At 46.7% G+C, this 21200-nt stretch overlaps 1 protein-coding gene across 1 annotated transcript in view; it reads left to right on the forward strand.

Moving 5' to 3' along the window:
* The first annotated feature begins 618 nt into the window (after nt 1-618).
* LOC128409430 (gastrula zinc finger protein XlCGF17.1-like) overlaps nt 619-21200 on the forward strand; it is a 198926-nt gene continuing 178344 nt past the window's right edge. Inside the window, exon 1 of the mRNA XM_053379922.1 lies at nt 619-634. The gene's annotated coding sequence lies outside the window, so the exon portion shown is untranslated. The remainder of the gene's footprint in view (nt 635-21200) is intronic.

Genomic DNA, 21200 nt, shown 5'->3' on the forward strand with positions numbered 1-21200 from the left:
TAATGAAGGTGCCAGTGTTAGGGGACATTCGGCACAGAAACATGTGTGTATACCTTTAAGAAGTTTCTGGGATTAATTGGCTGCAGCTGGCCGTTGCTATAAAAGGAAAAAGCTGAGTTTTGTAGCCTGCCTGCAGGAATAACACCCACCAGAGTTTGTTTATTGTTTTGTAATAAAGTCTTCATTTTAGTTTGGGTTTTTACACCTATGTCTCCTGGAGTCACTCTGTCCTCTGCCACCAGCTGGAAATCCCCCTCCAACAGGTTATGGGCCCAGTGCCCAGTCCTGAGTGGGCAGAGACAGAGCATGAAAAGAACCCAGAGACTGGAAGCAACTCAGCGTTTTTCAAGCAGCTGGCTGTGTGAAGGCATCGGCAGGGAGTGTCTGTTTGAGACCAGGAGCCGAACATTTCTTCAAGCCATGTGTGAGTAAGGACTGAGTGGAAAGCTGAAAGCTGGGGGGAGCCATGGCTGGACTTGGAGCTGGAGCTCAAGGGGGAGCTTCATATTTTCCAGTAGAGAAACTGGGAGAGTCCAATTATATGTCATGGAGTTTACAGATGCAGGCGTTTTTAAAGAAAGAACAATGTTGGACTGTTATTGTTAACCCTCCTGTAAAAGAGGAGGATGAAGAAGTAGATGAAGCAGACCAAAGGGTGGAGGACAAAGCCTATGCCAATTTAATTTTGAGTTTAGAGAAGTCTCAGTTATCTTACGTGCGAGACCTTGAAACAGCAAGTGAGATTTGGCAAGCACTGAGAGCGATACACATTAGAGACACTGCTGGCAGCAAAATTACTCTAATAAGAGCTCTGTACCGAGCCAGACTAAGTGAGGGTGAATGTGTTTCAACACACCTTCAAAGAATGCGTGATTAATTTTCACAGTTAAATGAACTTGGAGAACATTTTTTCTGAACAGAGAAAGGTTTATATTGTGCTGTCTTCACTTCCTGAGTCATGGGACAATTTAGTGATGACTCTGGAGGCAATTCCAGAAAGCCAATTAACAATGCATTTCTTAACTGGGCGTTTGCTTGATGAGGAGGAAGGACGCCATGAGAGGAAGGCCACAACCCCTCACCGTAACTCCAGAAATGGGAGGCAGTCCAGTAAAAGATATGCAACTGATGAGGAGCGGCAACCTAAAGAGGTTGTTGACCACAGAGAGGAAGCAGCTTTCACAGTCAAAAGATGCTATCATTGTGGGTCAACTAAGCATTTAATACGTCAGTGCACTGTGTCTGTGGGAGAAAACACAAGAAAAGGGCGGCCTGCGTTTGCTGGGAAGCGAGGAGACAGGAAGAGTCGAGTCCAGTATGTTTCTGCAGCAGTTCGAGGCACCAGTCACGACGTTGGACAAGACTGGATTTTAGACTCAGCAGCGACAAACATCTTTGTTAAGTCTGCACAAACCCTTGTAGAAAAGCAGCCTTGTAAATCTGTAAATGTAGTACTAGCTGATGGAACAGTGCATGAGTCAGCTGGAAAGGGTAGTGTGAATATCAACTGTTTAAGTACCAAGTTTACCAATGTTTTATGTGTACCAAGTTTAGAAAATAATTTGCTTTCAGTTACAAGTCTTGTTAAGCAGGGATTTAAAGTAACCTTCTCTGGTTCAGGCTGTAAAATAGAGAAAGCTGTAAAAGTGGTTATAGCATCACTACAAAATGGTTTGTTTGTTTTGAAAGACCAGCTAGTGAGTGAGTCTGGGGCATGTGTTAAAGCCTGTAATAGAGCCTTGCATGATGAGTGCCAGCATCTGTGGCATCGTCGTTTGGGGCATGCCAATTTCCGCAGTATTGCAAAAATGCCAGAATTAAGTAAGGGAATTAAAATGAAAAAATGCTCAGTTTTTCTAGACTGCAATACCTGCAAGGAGTCTAAAAGTAAGCGAGGGTCTTATCCTGAAAGTACTAGAATTAGCAAGAGGCCATTTGCTTTAGTACATTCAGACCTTTGTGGGCCATTTGCAGAGTCTGAAGGAGGAGCAAAGTTTTTTTTGGTTCTTGTGGATGATTATAGCCAGTATACTTGGGTATACTTGTTAAAACACAAAAGTGAAACTGGTCAACTGATTAAGAACTGGGTCAACTATATAGAAAGGCAGTTTCCCTACAAAGTTACCCAGTTGCAGAGTGATCGTGGAGGCGAGTTCATGTCTGAAGCCCTCCAGGTCTGGTTGAAAAAGCGTGGTATTAGTCACCGTAAATCGTGTCCGTTTTCGCCTGAAGAAAATTCAGTTGCAGAACCCAAGATAAGGTCTTTGCAAACAATGCTAGATTCTATGCTATGTGATTCTGGCTTATCCAGGAAGCATTGGGGGGAAGGAATTCTGTGTGCTAACTACGTACAGAACAGATTGTTTCATTCTACCATAAACAACACCCCTCATTTTTTGCTTTATGGAAAAAAACCCTTTTTGGACCATGTTAAAACTTTTGGTTGCTGGGCTTGGGTTCACATCCCAAAAGGACAGAGAAGGAAAGGAGAACCCAAGGCAAAGAAACTTAGGTTTGTTGGCTATCAAAGTTGGTCAAAGGGGTATCGTTTTGGACTAGGGTGTGGCAGAGTTGTGATATCAAGACATGCAGAGTTTTGTGAGCAAGATGAATCAGAAGGGGAAGATAGTTCAGAGGGGGAGAGTGTTCAAGTTAGAAGATCACAAAGAAGCAATAAGGGGGTACCTCCAGAAAGGTTTACTATACAAGAAGTTAAAACTGTTGCTGTGAAGAAAGAACCTTGTGATTATGAGGAAGTTTTAAAGTTACCACACCATGAAATAGTAAGGTGGAAAAATGCAATGAAAGCAGAAATGAAATCTTTAGCAGAACACAATGTGTTTACCATAGAGCCATTGCCAGAAGGAAAAAAGGCAGTGGGCTGTAGATGGGTGTATAAAATAAAACACTTGGCAGATGGTGCTGTTAAGTACAAAGCTAGGCTGGTAGCACAAGGCTTTACTCAAAGAAAAGGTGAAAGCTTTGATGAAACCTTTTCTCCTACTTCAAGGAGTGAAAGTGTATGCTTATTGCTAGCTCTTGCAGCACAACGTGGGTTTAAGGTAAATCATTTTGATATTGAGACAGCTTATCTTAACGCAAATCTGCAAGAAGAAATTTTTATGAATCAAGCACCAGGTTTTGAGGCAGGCGAACAGAATTCTGTATATAGGCTGAACAAAGCAATTTATGGGCTCAAACAGTCAGCTAGAAATTGGAACGAGTGTCTTGATAATGCTTTAAAAAATCTTGGCTTTAAAAGAAGCTTAGCTGATAACTGCTTGTACACTAAAGGAAAGGGTGATAAACAAGAATTATGTTTGTCTTATGTTGATGATTTGCTATACTCTACAAAAAGTGACAAGCAAGTGGAAAAGTTTGCAGAACAACTAAGAAAGGAATTTAAAGTAAGAGATTTGGGTCCAGTAAAAAATTATCTTGGTCTTGAAATTCAAAGAACAAATGATGGAAGTTTTTTGTTGAGTCAAAAAGACAAAATAATGGAGTTACTTGAAAGAAACAATATGCAAAACTGCAAGGGAGTAAAAACCCCAATGGAAATAGGTTTTTTCAAGGATAAAGGAGAATGCACAGAACCTGTAAATCCTGAAATGTACCATTCAATAGTTGGAAGTTTACTATACATTTCCTTGCGGAGCAGACCAGATTTGAGTTATGCAGTTGGAATACTGAGCAGACTAGTAAGCTGTCCCACAGAAAATGCCTGGAAAGGTTTAAAGCAAACACTTGATTATTGTTTGAGACTACCATCTTCAGGGTCTACAAAATTGCAGTGTTACGTTGACAGCAATTGGGCCAACCTTCCTGATAGAAAATCAATTTCTGGAATGGTATTTCAATTTGGGGATTCCTTGATAGGTTGGAAGTCCAAAAAGTAAGGTATTGTGGCCACATCTTCAACAGAGGCTGAATACTGTGCTTTATCTGAGTTGTGTAATGAAATAAAATTTTATGTTCAGATCCTCAAGGATTTAGATATACAATGTGATTATCCAGTTCAAATATGGGAAGACAATCAAGCTGTAATAACTTTGGCTGGGTCTGAGCAGTTTAGAAACAAATCAAAACATTTAGAAATTAAATATCAAAATGTGGCTGAAAATGTGAAGCAAAACCTGATAATGCTGAAGTATTGTGAGAGTATGCAAAATGTGGCTGATATATTTACAAAAGCACTAACTTTTGAGAAACATGCACAACTGGTGACAAAATTAGGAATTGTTGTGTGTGATGTGTAAATATGTTCTGTATATGTTTTAAGTACTGTTTCTATTTGAATTAGAGGGGGTGTTGGGGGACATTCGGCACAGAAACATGTGTGTATACCTTTAAGAAGTTTCTGGGATTAATTGGCTGCAGCTGGCCATTGCTATAAAAGGAAAAAGCTGAGTTTTGTAGCCTGCCTGCAGGAATAACACCCACCAGAGTTTGAGTTTATTGTTTTGTAATAAAGTCTTCATTTTAGTTTGGGTTTTTACACCTATGTCTCCTGGAGTCACTCTGTCCTCTGCCACCAGCTGGAAATCCCCCTCCAACAGCCAGGCAAACTTCCCTGGCAAGAGCATTCCACAGACGGGGGGCCACTGCAGAGAAGGCCCCGTTCTCGTGTTGCTGCCCTACGGACCTCTCAAGGAGGAGGAGGGCCTCAGAAGATGATCTCAGGGTCCTGGTAGGTTTATATGGGAAGAGGCGGTCCTTGAGGTATTGCAGTCCTGAGATCACGCTGACATGCTTGGATCTCCACATCCTCAAGGCCATCTTCCCCCTTACCAGACACATTCTCCACTAACTGAAACTTCCGGACAATCTGAATTATCACAAAAGCTTTGTCTCCTTGTGCATTCTCTGAGGTTTACAAAGAACTCCAAGCATTTATAATAATTATTATTATTATTATTATTATTATTATTATTAATTTATTTATACCCCACCCATCAGGCTGAGTTTCCCCAGCCACTCTGGGCGGCTTCCAGTCGAATGTTAAAAACAATACAGCATTATATATTAAAAACTTCAGATGTCTTTTAAAGATAAGATAGCTACTTATTTCCTTCACATCTGAAGGGAGGGCATTCCACAGGGCAGGCACCACTACCGAGAAGGCCCTCTGTCTGGTTCCCTGTAACCTCACTTCTCGCAATGAGGGAACCGCCAGAAGGCCTTCGGCGCTGGATCTCAGTGTCCGGGCTGAACGATGGGGGTGGAGACGCTCCTGCAGGTATACAGGACCGAGGCCATTTAGGGTTTTCAATGTCAGCACCAACACTTTGAATTGTGCTCGGAAATGTACTGGGAGCCAATGCAGATCTCTCAGGACCGGTGTTATGTGGTCCCGGCGGCCATTCCCAGTCACCAGTCTAGCTGCCGCATTCTGGATTAATTGCAGTTTCTGGGTCACCTTCAAATGTAGTCCCATGTAGAACGCAGTCATCCCCACCAAACAGAACTTTATTTCTGCAATACAACACAACTTTAATACAGGCAACTTGCTGTTTGCACGGGGGTTGCGTTCTGGGTCATTGCACAGCAGCAGACACGCAAAAGCCCATTTCGCGCGCGCCCCCTGTCTTCTAGGGCCGAAAACGACGTGTGGGTTGCACATGCACGTCAATCTATCGCTCGCACAATGGTTCCCACCTGTATAAGAAAAAATGCTTCCTAACGTAAGTTAATACCTGCTTATCTCCCATACAGCTGTAACATATAATGCATCTCTAACAGCAACAGCTTGGAAGGAAAAGGAGGAGGGGGAATCAACGATGAAGTATTGAAAGTAGTATTTAAAGTGCATCTTTTAAAAAACGATGTATAAGTAAGGCATCTTTTCTATCTACACTGATGTCCCTATGATGAGCTTTCTACCTGAACAATCTTCCACATTTTCTACGCTAACATCCTGCTGAAGATTTCTTCTTCTCTAGTAGGATTTCTGTTTATCACTGAAACTTATTTCCATGGTTCGTGGACTGCGTTCGTTCAGGCAATCAGGGAATCGTAGAGTTGGAAGGGCCTGGATGGTAATCTAGTCCAAACCCCTGCAATGGAAGAATCTTAACTAAAGCATTCATGACAGGTGGCTGTCCAACACTCCAAGGAAGGAGAGTCCACAATCTTCCGAGGTGAGGGAGTCCGTTCCACTGTCAAACAGCTCTTACTGTCGGAAATGTCTTCCTGACATTTTGTCAGAATCTCCTGCCTTGGAACTTGAATCCATTGGATCTGATCCTACCCTCCAGAGCAAGAGAAAACAAGCTTGCTCCATCTTCCATGGGACAGACTTTTAGATATTTAAGGTGCTCTATCACATCTCTCAGTTTCCTCTTTTCCAGGCTAAACATACACAACTCCCTCAACTGTTCCTCATAAGGCTTGGTTTCCAGACCCTTGATCATCTTGGTCGCTCTCCTCTGTGCGTACAATCTTCTTAAATGGTGGTGCCCGGAACTGGACACAGTATTCCATGTGTCTGCTGACCGAGGCTAAATAGAGCAGTACTCTTCAGCCTTGGTCAGACCACACCTACAATGCTGTGTCCAGTTCTGGGCACCACAATTTAAGAACATTATATTTGCAGAAGAGGGAGACCAAGAGCGGTACCAGCACTTTTTCTCTAGAAAAAAGGGTGCCAGAACTGATTCCTCATTGCCCCTTCACCGTTGCCCCCCCCCACCGTGTGAGTACTTCTGTGACAGGCTGTTGCGCTCACAGCATTCAATTTCTGATCACGGCAGGTTCAACTAAGACCACTAGATCCTTTTCACAAGTACTACTGGCTAGCTAAGTGTCCCCCATCTTATACATGTGGGGCTGATTATTCCTGCCTGAGAACCTTACATTTGTCCCTACTGAAATTCATTTCATGATTCTAAGCTCACATCCTTCTGGGAGTTTCTCCATTTATCACCGAAACTTTAATCCACGCTTCATGTGCTGGGTTCTTTCGTGCTCCATAAATGTTCTGCAAATGAGCCAACTCCTGGCTTCTTCAACGTGAAGACAGTTGGGTCCATGGAGGCTCTTTCCACACACTTATATGGATGGTTCTGTGTGGCTTCCTTGGTGCACTTTAAGGTTTCCGCTTACAGGGAAGCATTTCCCACAAACTTTGCATTCATACGGTTTCTCCCCTGTGTGGATGCGCCGTTGAACCTTAAGATGCGACAACAAACAGAAACTCTTTCCACATTCCTCACATGTAAACGGCTTCTCCCCCGTGGGAGTTCTCAGATGAAAACTGAGACCATGGGCCTCCACAAAGCCCTTTCCACATTCCATACACTTGTATGGCTTCTCCCGGGTGGATTCTCTGATATTTAGTAAGGGTCCCATAATCGCTGAAGCTCTTTCCGCACTCCAGGCATCAGGTGTGGGTCCTTTTGGATCCCCCACCCGTCATTCGCTGCAACCCCCCCCTTTGCTTTCCCCAACAGGAGCCAACTCCTAGGGGCTGAGGGGTCTCTGCCCTCCTCCAATAAAAAAATTGAGGGGACAGCCTCACCACCCCCACCCTGAAGTTGATGGGCATTGCCATTCAAATGGTGTGCATGCATGGGGTTGATTATGCGGGTCGGGGCTGGTGTGCCCCCCTACCTTCCCTTCTCTCTGCACCTCCCGGCTTTTGCTTTTGCTAAAGCTGAAGGTGTGTCTCCACCCTCATCATTCAGCCCAGACACTGAGGTCCAGCACCGAGGGCCTTCTGGCAGTTCCCTCACTGCGAGAATCCAAGTTACAGGGAACCAGGCAGAGGGCCTTCTCGGTAGTGGCACCCGCCCTGTGGAACGCCCTCCCTTCAGATGTCAAAGAGAACAAGAACTACCAGACTTTTAAAAGACATCTGAAGGCAGCCCTGTTTAGGGAAGCTTTTAATGTTTAATAGGTTATTGTATTTTAATATTCTGTTGGAAGCCTCCAAGAGTGGCTGGGGAAAACCCAGCCAGAAGGGTGGGGTATAAATAATAAATTAAATTAATCTGTCATGGATGCTTAAGCTGAGGTCCCTGCATTGCACGGGGCGCGGGGGGGCGCAGTTTGGACTAGAAGTTCTATGGGGTCCCTTCCAACTCTTACGATTCAGCCCTGTTTAGGAAAGTTTTTAATGTCTGGTGTTTTTATTAATTTATTATTATTATTATTATTATTATTATTATTATTATTATTATCACTATCAATTCTGTGTGGTTTGGCGCAAACATGTTTCTCTCCACTTGTGTCACCTGTAGTTGGAGCCACAGAGTCCAGGTTGTCGCAGAGGTGCTGGCGGTGATTCTCTCCCCCCTTGTACCATCGGCTGGGTGAGGACTGCAGGGCCTGCTCCATTCCAGGGCCTTTTCCAACTGGCCCAGGGGGCGTGGCCCAGGCCCTCTCTCCCAGCTATAAAGGGACTCCTGCTGCAGTGAGGCCTCGGACCATCGGCTGGGTGAGGACTGCAGGGCCTGCTCCATTCCAGGGCCTTTTCCAACTGGCCCAGGGGGCGTGGCCCAGGCCCTCTCTCCCAGCTATAAAGGGACTCCTGCTGCGGGGAAGCCTCGGACCATCGGCTGGGTGAGGACTGCAGGGCCTGCTCCCTTCCAGGGCCTTTTCCAACTGGCCCAGGGGGCGTGGCCCAGGCCCTTTTTGGAACAAACTTTTTGGGAAGGGTGGGAAGTGTTCTGCCATTGCTTCCCTGTTCCAGGTGGTTAATGTGCTTTAAAATGTCCTCAAGCAGTCGGTGGCAATTTAAATTTTTATTTCTTTTTTTCCTTTTTTTCCCTTGTTGGGGGTGGGTGGGATGGATATTTGGTTGGGGATTAATTTTAGTATAATTGTTCTGTTCTTTTTTGTTGTTGTTGTTTTATTGGTTCTGTATAGTTTGCGTTTTGTTTTTAAGGGGCGGGATCAGGGCTGCCTGGGAGTGGGGCCCCAGCCAACACGATGGCTGGGACAAGTTCCACAGGGGGGGAAGCACTGGGACATCCGATCTCGGTGATCATGGGCAGGAGGCGGAGTTACGCTAAGACCAGATCATGTCATTACCGAGGAGGCAGGTTTAGTCGTTGTCTGAAGACTATCCCTGCCTCCGGGTCTGGCCTTGACCGGATGGATACTGGAATCAACAGGGGAAACCTACATGACCTGAAGGTGTTGCTGTGTAATGCCAGGTCAATGATGAATAAAACCACTGCCATCCACGACCTGATTGTGGATGGAGGATTTGACCTGGCATGTGTGACGGAGACCTGGTTGGAGGAAGCAGATGGGCCTGTCCTTGCCGCTGCTTGCCCACCAGGTTTCTCTTACACACAGCAACCTAGGTCATGTGGGCGGGGAGGGGGGGTTGCAGTGATTTTTAGGAAGTCACTAGCTTGCACCAGGCGTCCTACTGGGAAGATCCAGTTTTCTGAGTGCATGTTCTGGAAGTTGGGCAATAGGGGCAGTACAGGATTCCTTTTGGTGTACCGACCTCCCCGCTGCACCAAGGATTCCCTGTCTGAGCTGCTTCAGGTCGTGGCGGATTTTCTCCTGGAGACACCTAGTTTGGTTGTCCTAGGGGATTTTAACATCCATGCCGACACGACCTTACAAGGGGCCGCTCGGGACTTCGTGGAAAGCATGGCCTCCATGGGGCTGTCCCTGAATAAGTTTGGCCCAACTCATAGTCATGGACATGCCTTAGACCTGGTGTTCACCTCTAGTGACGTGGGTGATCTGACACTAAGTAAAAGTGAAACAAAAGAAGTGCCATGGTCAGATCACTTCCTGGTGCAACTGGACTTCTCCGCGACCCTTCCCCTCTGCAGGGAGGTGGGACCAATTCGGATGGTCCGCCCCCGCCACTTAATGGATCCAGATGGTTTCCAGAGAGTGGTAGGGGATGCTTTATCCCATGTTGATGGCCTTTCAGCTGATTCCCTGGTGGCCCGCTGGAATGCGGAGTTAACCAGGGCTATCGACTGTCTGGCTCCGAAGCGCCCTCTCCGATTGCATGGAGCCCGGACAGCCCCGTGGTTTTCTTCGGAGCTGAGGGCGATGAAACAATCGCTGAGACGGCTAGAGCGTCGGTGGCAAAAAACTCACTCCGAATCTGACCGGACACAGGTTAGAGCTCAACTTCGAGCCTACCAAGTGGCGATAGCGACGGCGAAGAAGACTTTCTTCACCGCCTCTATTGCATCTGCAGAAAATAGTAGCAGGAGACTCTTTCAGGTGGTTCGCAATTTAACGGAACCACCTTTACCACCGGGGCCTTGTAAAGACCCCAAGATCTCCTGCAACGATTTTGCAAAGTTTTTTGCAGATAAAATCACTCATATTCGGAAGGAGCTAGACACCACCGTGGGAGCAGGGCTGGGGCGGGAGAGTGCTAGAGCTCTGTCTGGTCAAGTTGCATGGAATCAATTTCAATCCGTTACCCCCGAGGATGTGGACAGGCTGCTTGGACGCGTGAAACCAACCACCTGTCTCCTTGATCCTTGCCCATCCTGGCTAATAAAAGCAAGCCGGGAAGGGCTGGGCGATGGGCTCTGCGGGGTGGTGAATGCTTCCCTCTGTGAGGGAACATTCCCAGATCTGCTGAAAGAAGCGGTCATTAAACCGCTTCTTAAAAAACCATCTTTAGACCCGGCCAGTATGGCCAACTATCGCCCAGTCTCAAATCTTCCATTCTTGGGCAAGGTGATTGAGCGCGTGGTTGCTGAACAACTCCAGGCACGCCTGGAGGATGCGGACCATTTGGATCCCTTCCAATCAGGATTCAGGCCTCATCATGGGACTGAAACTGCCTTGGTCGCGCTGGTTGATGATCTCCGGCGAGCTAGGGACAAAGGTGAGAGTTGTTTCCTGGTTCTGCTGGATCTCTCAGCGGCCTTTGATACAATCGACCATAACATCCTTCTGGACCGTCTAGAGGGGCTGGGAGCTGGGGGCACTGTTATGCAGTGGTTTCGCTCCTTCCTCCTGGGCCGTGTTCAGAAAGTGGTGGTGGGGGATGAGTGTTCAGACCCCTGGGCCCTCACTTGCGGGGTGCCTCAGGGTTCCGTCCTCTCCCCCATGCTTTTTAACATCTATATGAAGCCACTGGGAGAGATCATCAGGGGGTTTGGACTGGGTGTCCATCAATATGCAGATGATACCCAGCTCTACCTCTCTTTCAAATCAGAACCAGTGAAGGCGGTGAAGGTCCTGTGTGAGTGCCTGGAGGCAGTTGGAGGATGGATGGCGGCTAATGGATTGAGGTTGAATCCTGACAAGACAGAAGTACTGTTTTTGGGGGACAGGGGGCGGGCTGGTGTGGAGGACTCCCTGGTCCTGAATGGGGTAACTGTGCCCCTGAAGGACCAGGTGCGCAGCCTGGGAGTCATTTTGGACTCACAGCTGTCCATGGAGGCGCAGGTCAATTCTGTGTCCAGGGCAGCTGTCTACCAACTCCACCTGGTACGCAGGCTGAGACCCTACCTGCCCGCGGACTGTCTCGCCAGAGTGGTGCATGCTCTGGTTATCTCCCGCTTGGACTACTGCAATGCGCTCTACGTGGGGCTACCTTTGAAGGTGACTCGGAAACTACAACTAATCCAGAATGCGGCAGCTAGACTGGTGACTGGGGGCGGCCGCCGAGACCATATAACACCGGTCTTGAAAGACCTACATTGGCTCCCAGTACGTTTCCGAGCACAATTCAAAGTGCTGGTGTTGACCTTTAAAGCCCTAAACGGCCTCGGCCCAGTATACCTGAAGGAGCGTCTCCACCCCCATCGTTCTGCCCGGATGCTGAGGTCCAGCGCCGAGGGCCTTCTGGCGGTTCCCTCATTGCGAGAAGCAAAGCTACAGGGAACCAGGCAGAGGGCCTTCTCGGTAGTGGCGCCTGCCCTGTGGAACGCCCTCCCATCAGATGTCAAAGCGATAAATAACTACCTGACATTCAGAAGACATCTTAAGGCAGCCCTGTTCAGGGAAGTTTTTAATCTGTGATATTTTAGTGTATTTTTGGTTTCTATGGAAGCCGCCCAGAGTGGCTGGGGAAACCCAGCCAGATGGGCGGGGTACAAATAATAAATTATTATTATTATTATTATTGTAATTATCAAAATCACTGTGATTTATTCTCTCGCTCTCTGCAACACTCCATGGTTGTTTCCCTGCCTTCGAGTCCAACAGCAACGAAAAGCAGAATCAAGTCACATCTTGAACAGAGCCCCAGGGAAATTGGTGCGAAGTTGGTGCATAAAGGGGTCGTTTGCCACTGAGAGCCTGGGTGGAGGTTTAGGGTAGTTGCAGGGCAGCAGACTCTGTTGGAGCGAGAAGAGAGCTGCAGCTCAGAGGTAGAGCATCTGCTTTGCATGCAGAGGGTCGCAGGTTCAATCCCTGGCATTTCCAGGTACCTCTGGGGAGAGACCCTCTGCCTGAAAGCCCGTAGAGCTGACTGCCAGTCAGAATAGGCAGTAGTGATGTAAATGAACAGATTTGGTATAAGGCATTTATCCAGGTTCCTGATCCTACCATCATACACTTGGTCTCTGAATTTCTAGCTGGGCTCCTGGCTGAGTGAAGACCCTGCAGTTGAGGGCAGTCTCAGGGGAGGTAGCAGGCAGAGCCAACATGATCATCCTCATTCTGCTGCTGCTGCTGCTGCTAATGCCCCGCGACGTCTATGGGGCAGCAAAGGCAAAATGCCCCTCGAATCTGATCCCAGATGAAAACGAAGCTGTGAATTACTACATGCCAGGAGACCACCTCATTGGTGGAGTCCTGTCTCCAAAAAGGGGTTTCTTTGAACCATTCCTGTTTTCCAAACCTCCATTGTCTAAGACTATAGCGTAAGTCCCAGAATGAATGTTTTGAATAAATTCTTTTATGCAACTGACAGATGGAAAAGTATTCCCCCCCCTTTCTTTTCTTCCTTTCCCCTCCTTCTTAAGCTTTTAGGAAGAACTTCCTGACAGTAAGAGCTGTTTGACAGTGGAATTTGCTGCCAAGGAGTGTGGTGGAGTCTCCTTCTTTGGAGGTCTTTAAGCAGAGGCTTGACAACCATATGTCAGGAGTGCTCTGATGGTGTTTCCTGCTTGGCAGGGGGTTGGACTCGATGGCCCTTGTGGTCTATTCCAACTCTATGATTCTATGATTCTAAGCTTTACCTTCAACTTCAGTGTCCTCTGCTCTGGGCCATTGTTGGGGTCCAAGGGTCACACACACACACACACACACACACACACACACACACATTAGGGGGCTGAGGGATTGATAGAAGGACCCTGTGTGAGGGGCAAGGATGATCTCCCAGGGTGAGAGACTGGGAGAAGAAGGAAAGCTCCCAGCTGAGAACTGGGAGGGTCCACTACTTTCTGTTAATGACAAGGGTTAAGAGCTACCTTTGAGAGAGGACTCTGTGAGAACTCGTTCTCTGTTTTTGTGTTTATTTAAATTTGTTTCTTTATGCTTGCTGAACACCATTTGCCACTTTAATGCTCATTTGTCCAGTTTGGGTGAATCATTTGCAGAGTGTCCGTAACGAGGTACTGGCATGTCTTCTCCTTCCTGATCGCCATTTGTGAGGTCAACCAGAACCCCAAGCTCTTACCCAACGTGACCCTGGGATACAGCTTCTATGAGAACCTTTTCAATGAAAGAATCACTTCTGATGCCGTGATAGACCTGCTTGCGGGTGGCGAAAGCAGCAACATCCCAAACTACCAGTGTGGGAAACGGAATAACCTGCTGGCTGTTCTTGAAGGGGCCAATTCGGACATCTCCAGACAGATTTCAACCATGCTGAGCGTGTACAAAATCCCACAGGTATCTACTCTCTGAGTAAATCAAGAACGAGCCTTTTCTTGAAGCCCATTCTCGAGATTCCACCACAATTGAGGGTGCCCCCCAAAACAAGAGCTTGGGGGTGGATAAAATCTCCCTTTATAGAGATAAAATAGAAAAGATGCAAACTTGAAACTTGAGATGTATATTTTCAGGATGATTGTAATTTTTGTAATTTTTAAAACTGCATTTTAAATCATTGTAATCTGGGAAGTGAAGGGTGAAGGGCAGGTGAATCACCATAAACATAATACAATAAAACCATCTCTGTACACACACGCACCATAATGTTGTTGTTGTCACCCATCTGTCTTGAGAGACAGTGGACTGTTATCATGATGACACTTGTCTTTTCCTCTTTCCTCATTAGCTCAGCTATGGCTTTGCTCTTGATGACAAAACCCAGTTCCCTTTTGTCTACCGGATGTTCCAAAACGAAGAAGCCCAGTGCCTGGGGATTGTCAAGCTGCTCCTGCATTTCGGGTGGATGTGGGTCGGCCTCTTTACCCCAGACAATGACAACGGAGAAAGGTTCAGGAGGGCTTTGACGTCTCAGCTCATCGGGAACAACATCTGCGTTGCCTTCTCCAAAAGGCCGTATGAAACATGGTTCCAGAGTGACTCTCCAGACATGTGGAGACGAGTCAATGTATTTGTTTGCTATGCAGACTCTGGCTTTGCTTTTGGTCCTGTTGTCACGGTGCAACAAATCCTAGAAGAGAAGCTGACAGCAGCTGCGGGGAAAGTCTGGATCACCACAGCTGTGCAGGACATCAACATGATCTTGTATTATGATTTTGCCTTGTTCCGGCACATTCTCGGCTCGTTCTCATTCACGAAGACAAGCAAGCAGGTGAAACACGACTTCTACGAACCATATTCCTCCTTTCTCGAGTCACTTTGGAAGAGCGCATTTGACTGTCCCAAGCACGAGTTGTCTGTGAAAGGCTGGACAAGATGCACAGTGCATGAGGAAATGGATCTCCTGCCACAACGTGAGCGTGAAAGGATCCTGTCCCAGGACAGCTACAGGAACTACGACATTGTCCAGGTCCTGGCCCATGCTTTGAATGCTGTTTATTCACAGAGATCCAAGCACAAGGTCACGGGGGAAGGTGCTAGGTTGGAACTTCAAAGCCTGCATCCATGGCAGGTAGGGATGGAAATGTCCATTTCAGTTTCTTCCCTCTACCACAACCCTGAATTCATCCCTCCAGATTTCTGAGCAATTTCTGAGTTATTTTTGTTTGTTTGTTTTTTTAAAACCCTCACGAAAATTCTTCTGCACTTGAGTGCAAATTTATGCATGCATCTTTGACCCATGTACACATCTTTGCAAGCCATTTCTCCTAACAAAAAAGAATGCAGCATAAATCCTCTTTTAAAGACATCCAAGTTGTTGGACATCACTGTGGGAGAGAGTTCCACAGGTTAACTATGCACTGCATGAATAAGTACTTCGTTTTATCTATCCTCAGTCTTTAGCGAAGGATGCGTAAGAAGCCTTATAAACGCAATAAATAAATATATAACAACTCCAGTCATCCCCAGAAAGAGGTGATTCATGCATTGGGAGTGGGGTGGAGTGTTAACCCCGGAACCCCGGTAAGGTGAACTCCAGTCGTAGGAATATGACATATGTCCTCTTTTTGCAGGACATGTCCTCTTTTTCATGGGTAGAGTCATCATAGAGATCCATAGTTAAAAGCAGATGTCATCAAATGTGTCCTCTTTTTTTGCCCTTCGAAATATGGCAGCCCTGGAGCTCACAGGGAACAGGGATGAGATATTGTGTTGAACCAAAGTTGAACTGTTCCTGAAGCTCTCTTTGCAAATGCCATCCTGGCAGTCAAGACGACCCCACGATTAATCGGTAGTTGTTGTAGCAGTGAGCTCCTTTATGCTTGCTTTGATAATAAGCTAATTGGCTTGCTTTGATGTGATCCTTACCTGTGGGCTTGGGGTGCTGGGCTCTGAGCCCAGAAAGGGAAACTATCAGCAAGATGTGGGTATTTGCCACCTGTGCCCTCATCTGGTCAGGCGAAGTGATGGGAAGTCCTGGTGAAAGTGACCTTTGCCACTTTGTGGATGCTCAATGTTTGCTTGGGCGCGGACAAGCCATCTCCTTGCGGTTATGTACATGCTAAGTCTATAAAGGTTGAGAGACCCGACCAGCTGATTTGCTGCAAGTCTATACTTTTCTTTTAATAAAGCACTAGAACTGATCGCTCTGGCATTTTTGACATCTTTCCTTGGTGTCACTGCACCCAAACACTCCCAGGCGCCCTCCTTTGGGCCTGATCTTCGGGAGAGATATCCAACACTGTTTCTGAATGTTTTCCAAATGCTGGCGTTTCCTCTATCATTCTAGTTTATCACTTTCTTAAGAGAAGCCCACCTTGCTAATACTACTTCTGTCAATGGGAAGGAGGAGCCGGCAGCCGACTTCGACATCATAAATTGGGTGCGGTTTCCCAACAAGTCTCACGGGAGAGTGAAAATTGGGAGCGTCGGAGGACAGCATTCCCAACAATTCACCATCAACCCAGGCGCTGTGGAGTGGCCCTTTCCATTTAACAAGGTAGAGGAAACGGCTTGTTTCTATTTCGTCCATTTGCTGTCTCTAACACGGACTCACGTCCATTAAGTTAAAGCCCTTTCCGCACAGCCAAGTATACAGAGCCTGTGGTCGGACCGCTATGAAAGTGGCAGCTAGACCGTGAAAGGGCCCTGGGAGAGAGGCAAGGAACTGGAGAGTCCGCAGTGTGAGCGACTGGGAGAGGAAAGCAAATCTCCCAGGTGAGATCTGGGAGGGCCAGTCCTTTTCTGTGGGGGTGGTAGGATTGAGAACTAGTTTTTGTCAGTACGCCTTTCAACCGATGTCACCGACTGGGCTCAATAACTGGTTCTGCCCCGAGCGGGCTAGGCGACTGGAGCACTTTCAGAAGACCTTCCAATCCTGGAAAACAGGTCCCAGTGCAGTGGACCCACAACTGTGCATTGTGAGCAACAGACTCATGCAGAGTATAAATAATGCAGAAGCTAGCTGTGAAGCATGTTGTTGTTGTTGTTGTTTAGTCGTTTAGTCGTGTCCGACTCCTCGTGACCCCATGGACCAGAGCACGCCAGGTACTCCTGTCTTCCACTGCCTCCTGCAGTTTAGTCAAACTCATGCTGGTAGCTTCGAGAACACTGTCCAGCCATCTCGTCCTCTGTCGTCCTCTTCTCCTTGTGCCCTTCATCTTTCCCAACATCAGGGTCTTTTCCAGGGAGTCTTCTCTTCTCATGAGACAGATCCTCAGCTTTAGGATCTGTCCTTCCAGTGAGCACTCAGGGCTGATTTCCCTAAGAATGGAGAGGTTTGATCTTCTTGCAGTCCATGGGACTCTCAAGAGTCTCCTCCAGCACCATAATTCAAAAGCATCAATTCTTCGGCGATCAGCCTTCTTTATGGTCCAGCTCTCACTTCCATACATCACTACTGGGAAAACCATAGCCCCCTTCATGGATCACTACCTTGCCGTGGCAAAGGGGCTTTCAGAGAAGCTATGAACTATGCCGAGCAGGGCACCCAAGATGGACAGGTCATAGTGGAGAGTTTTGACCAAACTTGTTCCACCTGGAGGAGGAACTGGCAAGCCACTCCAGTATCCCTGCCAAGAAAACTCCATGGACAAAGACAACAGGCTGTGAAACATAACTCCTTTTATTTCTAATAGCTACTACAAACTAATGAACTACTGGCTTGCATGAGTGTTACATTTCCACTCAGCCATCTGGTCACTACATAGATAAGACTCTCCACACACAAAGTCAGGCGGTCAGTCAGGAGTGGAAGAGTAGATCAGTTTCCGCCCCCTCCTTTCTCAAAACATCAGACCAGGAGATTCTGTCAGTGGGAGGGGTGAAAATATCAACAGTTTTGTACATGCACTTGGTACACTGTTTCTGCACTTTGCATACGATGCCGCTGGTCCCCCCCCCTTAATTTTCAGAGGGCTGTTGTTACTGGGAAGCCATTATGCAATAGAGTTGCCCCTGAGACAATAATATGGCCCATCTGCTTCAGTATCCTGTTGTCCCAGTGGCCAGCCACATTGTGGGAAGCCTGTAGGCAGGACCTGAGCATAACAGCACTCTGGCCCCTGCAATTCCCAACAACTGCCGTGAGTCAGAGGCACATTGCTTCAGACAGTGGAGGCAGAACATAGCATTGTACTCCGTCCAAGTTGATGACCATCATGGCTTCCTGTGGGCGAGAGTTCCAAAGTTTAACTATGCATAGAAAAGCCAGTTATGGGTTCCTCAGCCGTGCGATTATAATGTATATTCTACAAAAAATGTTTTTTCCTCTTGATGCTTCCTTTCTTTCAGACTGTGCCCCTTTCCAGATGCACTGAAAGCTGCCACCCTGGATTTGCCAAAGAGATCCAAGAAGGGCAGCCAGTTTGCTGCTACTCTTGTGCTCCTTGTGCGGAAGGGACCATCTCCACTCAGGAAGGTGAGCGACTCTGAAGGAAAGATGTTCTTGGGTTTGGGCACTTTCAATTCCCATCGTCAATTCCGTGAAGCTGTGGTGGGGCACCTAATTAGGCTCCCCAGTTTTCCCCGATGGAACGACCTTTCTGGTGAAGCTATGCTACATATAAAGCTTTGTATTTTTCTTTATAAACCTTCATAAAATTTATTAAAAATAAAAAAGATAATGCTTGTTTATAGAAAGTGGCTTTGTTGGGTGTTATATTAGATTGAACAAAGTGAATATTGTTATTTATAGCAAACAGATGAAGAATCGGAAGTTCTTTATTTTCTGGATCTTTTTTTCCATCTTTCTCTTTTAACCTCACTCTTTTTTCTTTCCCTATCCCCATCTATCATCTATCATCCATCTAGGTAAAAGTCTTGGTTTGGTTTAACAAAAGGGGAAAAGATATTAAGTTTTGCCTTCTTCTTTATAAACCTTCATGAAATTTATTTTTAAAAATAAAAATCATGCCCACTTGCAAAGGTTAATGGGCCAGGTCAAAAGAGTCTTCTGAAGACCTGGAGATCAGCTGATGAGGAAGAGCTGCACGTGCCTCTGAGCAGCTGAATAGTGAGACTTCCAATCCTCGCAGAGGACACTTTGCATGCCTTTTGTGAAAAGCTCAGCAAGGCACTTTCAAGCCCCAAATATCACTTGATTGTCAGGGGTTCAAAGCGCAGCATCAGCCAATGTCACTAAGTCACAATGTGATTGTCAAGTTGGTCACCCCTCCCATTTGTAAAAACTGGCCCATGGGGAGTAAAGGAGAAAAAGGCCATGGGGAAAGGGCTTATTATTATTATTATTATTATTATTATTATTATTATTAGTACCCCGCCCAGTGACTGGGTTGCCCCAGCCATTCTGGGTGGCTTCCGGCATATATAAAAGCATTAAACCTTAAAAAGCTTCCCTATGCTGGGCTGCCTTCAGATGTTTCTTAAATGTTATATACCGTATTTTTTGCTCTATAAGACTCACTTTTTCCCTCCTAAAAAGTAAGGGGAAATATGTGTGCGTCTTATGGAGCGAATGCAGGTTGTGCAGCTATCCCAGAAGCCAGAACAGCAAGAGGGATTGCTGCTTTCACTGCGCAGCGATCCCTCTTGCTGTTCTGGCTTCTGAGATTCAGAATATTTTTTTTCTTGTTTTCCTCCCCCCAAAACTAGGTGCGTCTTATGGTCTGGTGCGTCTTATAGAGCGAAAAATACGGTAATTACTCATCTCCTTGACATCTGATGGGAGGGCATTCCACAGGGTGGGTGCCACTACCGAGAAGGCCCACTGTCTGGTTCACCACAACATCATCTGGTTTGCCTACAGAAGGCTCCACGTTCAGTCTCTGCCATCTCCACTTAGGGATGTGCAATACCCTTGTCTGAAATCCTGGAAAGCCACAGTCGAGCAAAAATGGACAATACAGACTGTATTGCCTAGCAACGGTGATGATGTCACAATGGACAATGGCAACCCCTCCTCCATGCTGCTGGTTCTGTTCTAAGCATTGGTGCTGGTGGTAGAAAAATCACTTTTTATTTTTCAGATGCAGACCATTGCAAGAAATGCCCAGAAAATCAGCACCCAAACAATGAACGAAGTCAATGTGTGCCCAAGATTATCACCTTCCTGGCCTATGTAGAATCCTTGGGGATCCTCCTGACTTCCTTTGTTCTCTTATTGTCCTTGACCACAGGGATTGTGTTAGGAATCTTCACCAAATACCTTCACACTCCCCTAGTCAAAGCCAACAACAGGGACCTCTCCTACATCCTCCTGGTCTCCCTCCTGCTTTCCTTTTTGTCCTCCTTCCTCTTCATTGGCCAGCCAAGAAAAGCGACCTGCATTCTCCAACAAACAGTCTTCAGCATCATCTTCTCAGTTGCTCTCTCTTCTGTGTTGGCAAAAACCATCACTGTGGTTCTGGCCTTCCTGGCCACCAAGCCAGGGAACAGGGTGAGGAGATGGCTGGGGAAGAGTCTGGCCAACTCCATTGTCATTTCCAGTTCCTGTGTCCAAGTTGTCATCTCCAGTCTCTGGCTGGGGATCTCACCACCATTCCCAGACTCTGACATGCACTCCAAGCCTGGAGAGATCATCCTGCAATGTAATGAAGGGTCTGTGGCCATGTTTTACGCTGCCCTCGGCTACATGGGCTTCCTGGCTGCCATCTGCTTCACGGTGGCTTTCCTAGCCAGGAAGCTGCCTGGGGCCTTCAATGAAGCCAAGCTGATCACCTTCAGCATGCTGGTCTTCTGCAGTGTTTGGATCTCCTTTGTGCCCACCTACCTGAGCACCAAGGGGAAGTACGTGGTAGCCGTGCAGGTTTTCTCCATCTTGGCCTCCAGTGCTGGGCTCCTGGGCTGCATCTTCCTTCCCAAGTGCTACATTATTGTACTGAGGCCTGATCTGAACACAAAGGAGCACCTCACAATGAAGACAAAAGCTTCTATCTGATCTTTCCACTAGTGTTAGGGAAATAAGGCCCATAAGCAACTTACAGTGAATGTGAGGATAGCCATTTAAGAAAACCATGCTCAAGGTTATGCGTAATCATATTCCTCTAGGCTGCTACAGCCTCGGGAGAGGCCAGTCATCATATTCTGTCTATAGAAGTCCACTGTAGCATTGATGTATTTGAAACCGCAGCCACATAACACCCATCCCACATTTTTAAGAACTCAATATTTTAGGTTGGAGCAGCTACATTTCAGAACTTCTTGCCAGCTGATATCAAGCTGTTCCCTTCGCTGTACAGTTTTTGGCTCCTACTAAAACCATTTTTTTTTTAGAGGAGGCTACCCAGCTGTACAGAAAGTTGGTGGAAGTTTTAATCTGTTTTTAATCTGCTGTTATATTAACTTCTTGAAAGTCT

The sequence above is a fragment of the Podarcis raffonei genome, chromosome 2, assembly GCF_027172205.1.
Source record: "Podarcis raffonei isolate rPodRaf1 chromosome 2, rPodRaf1.pri, whole genome shotgun sequence".
Lineage (NCBI taxonomy): Eukaryota > Metazoa > Chordata > Lepidosauria > Squamata > Lacertidae > Podarcis > Podarcis raffonei.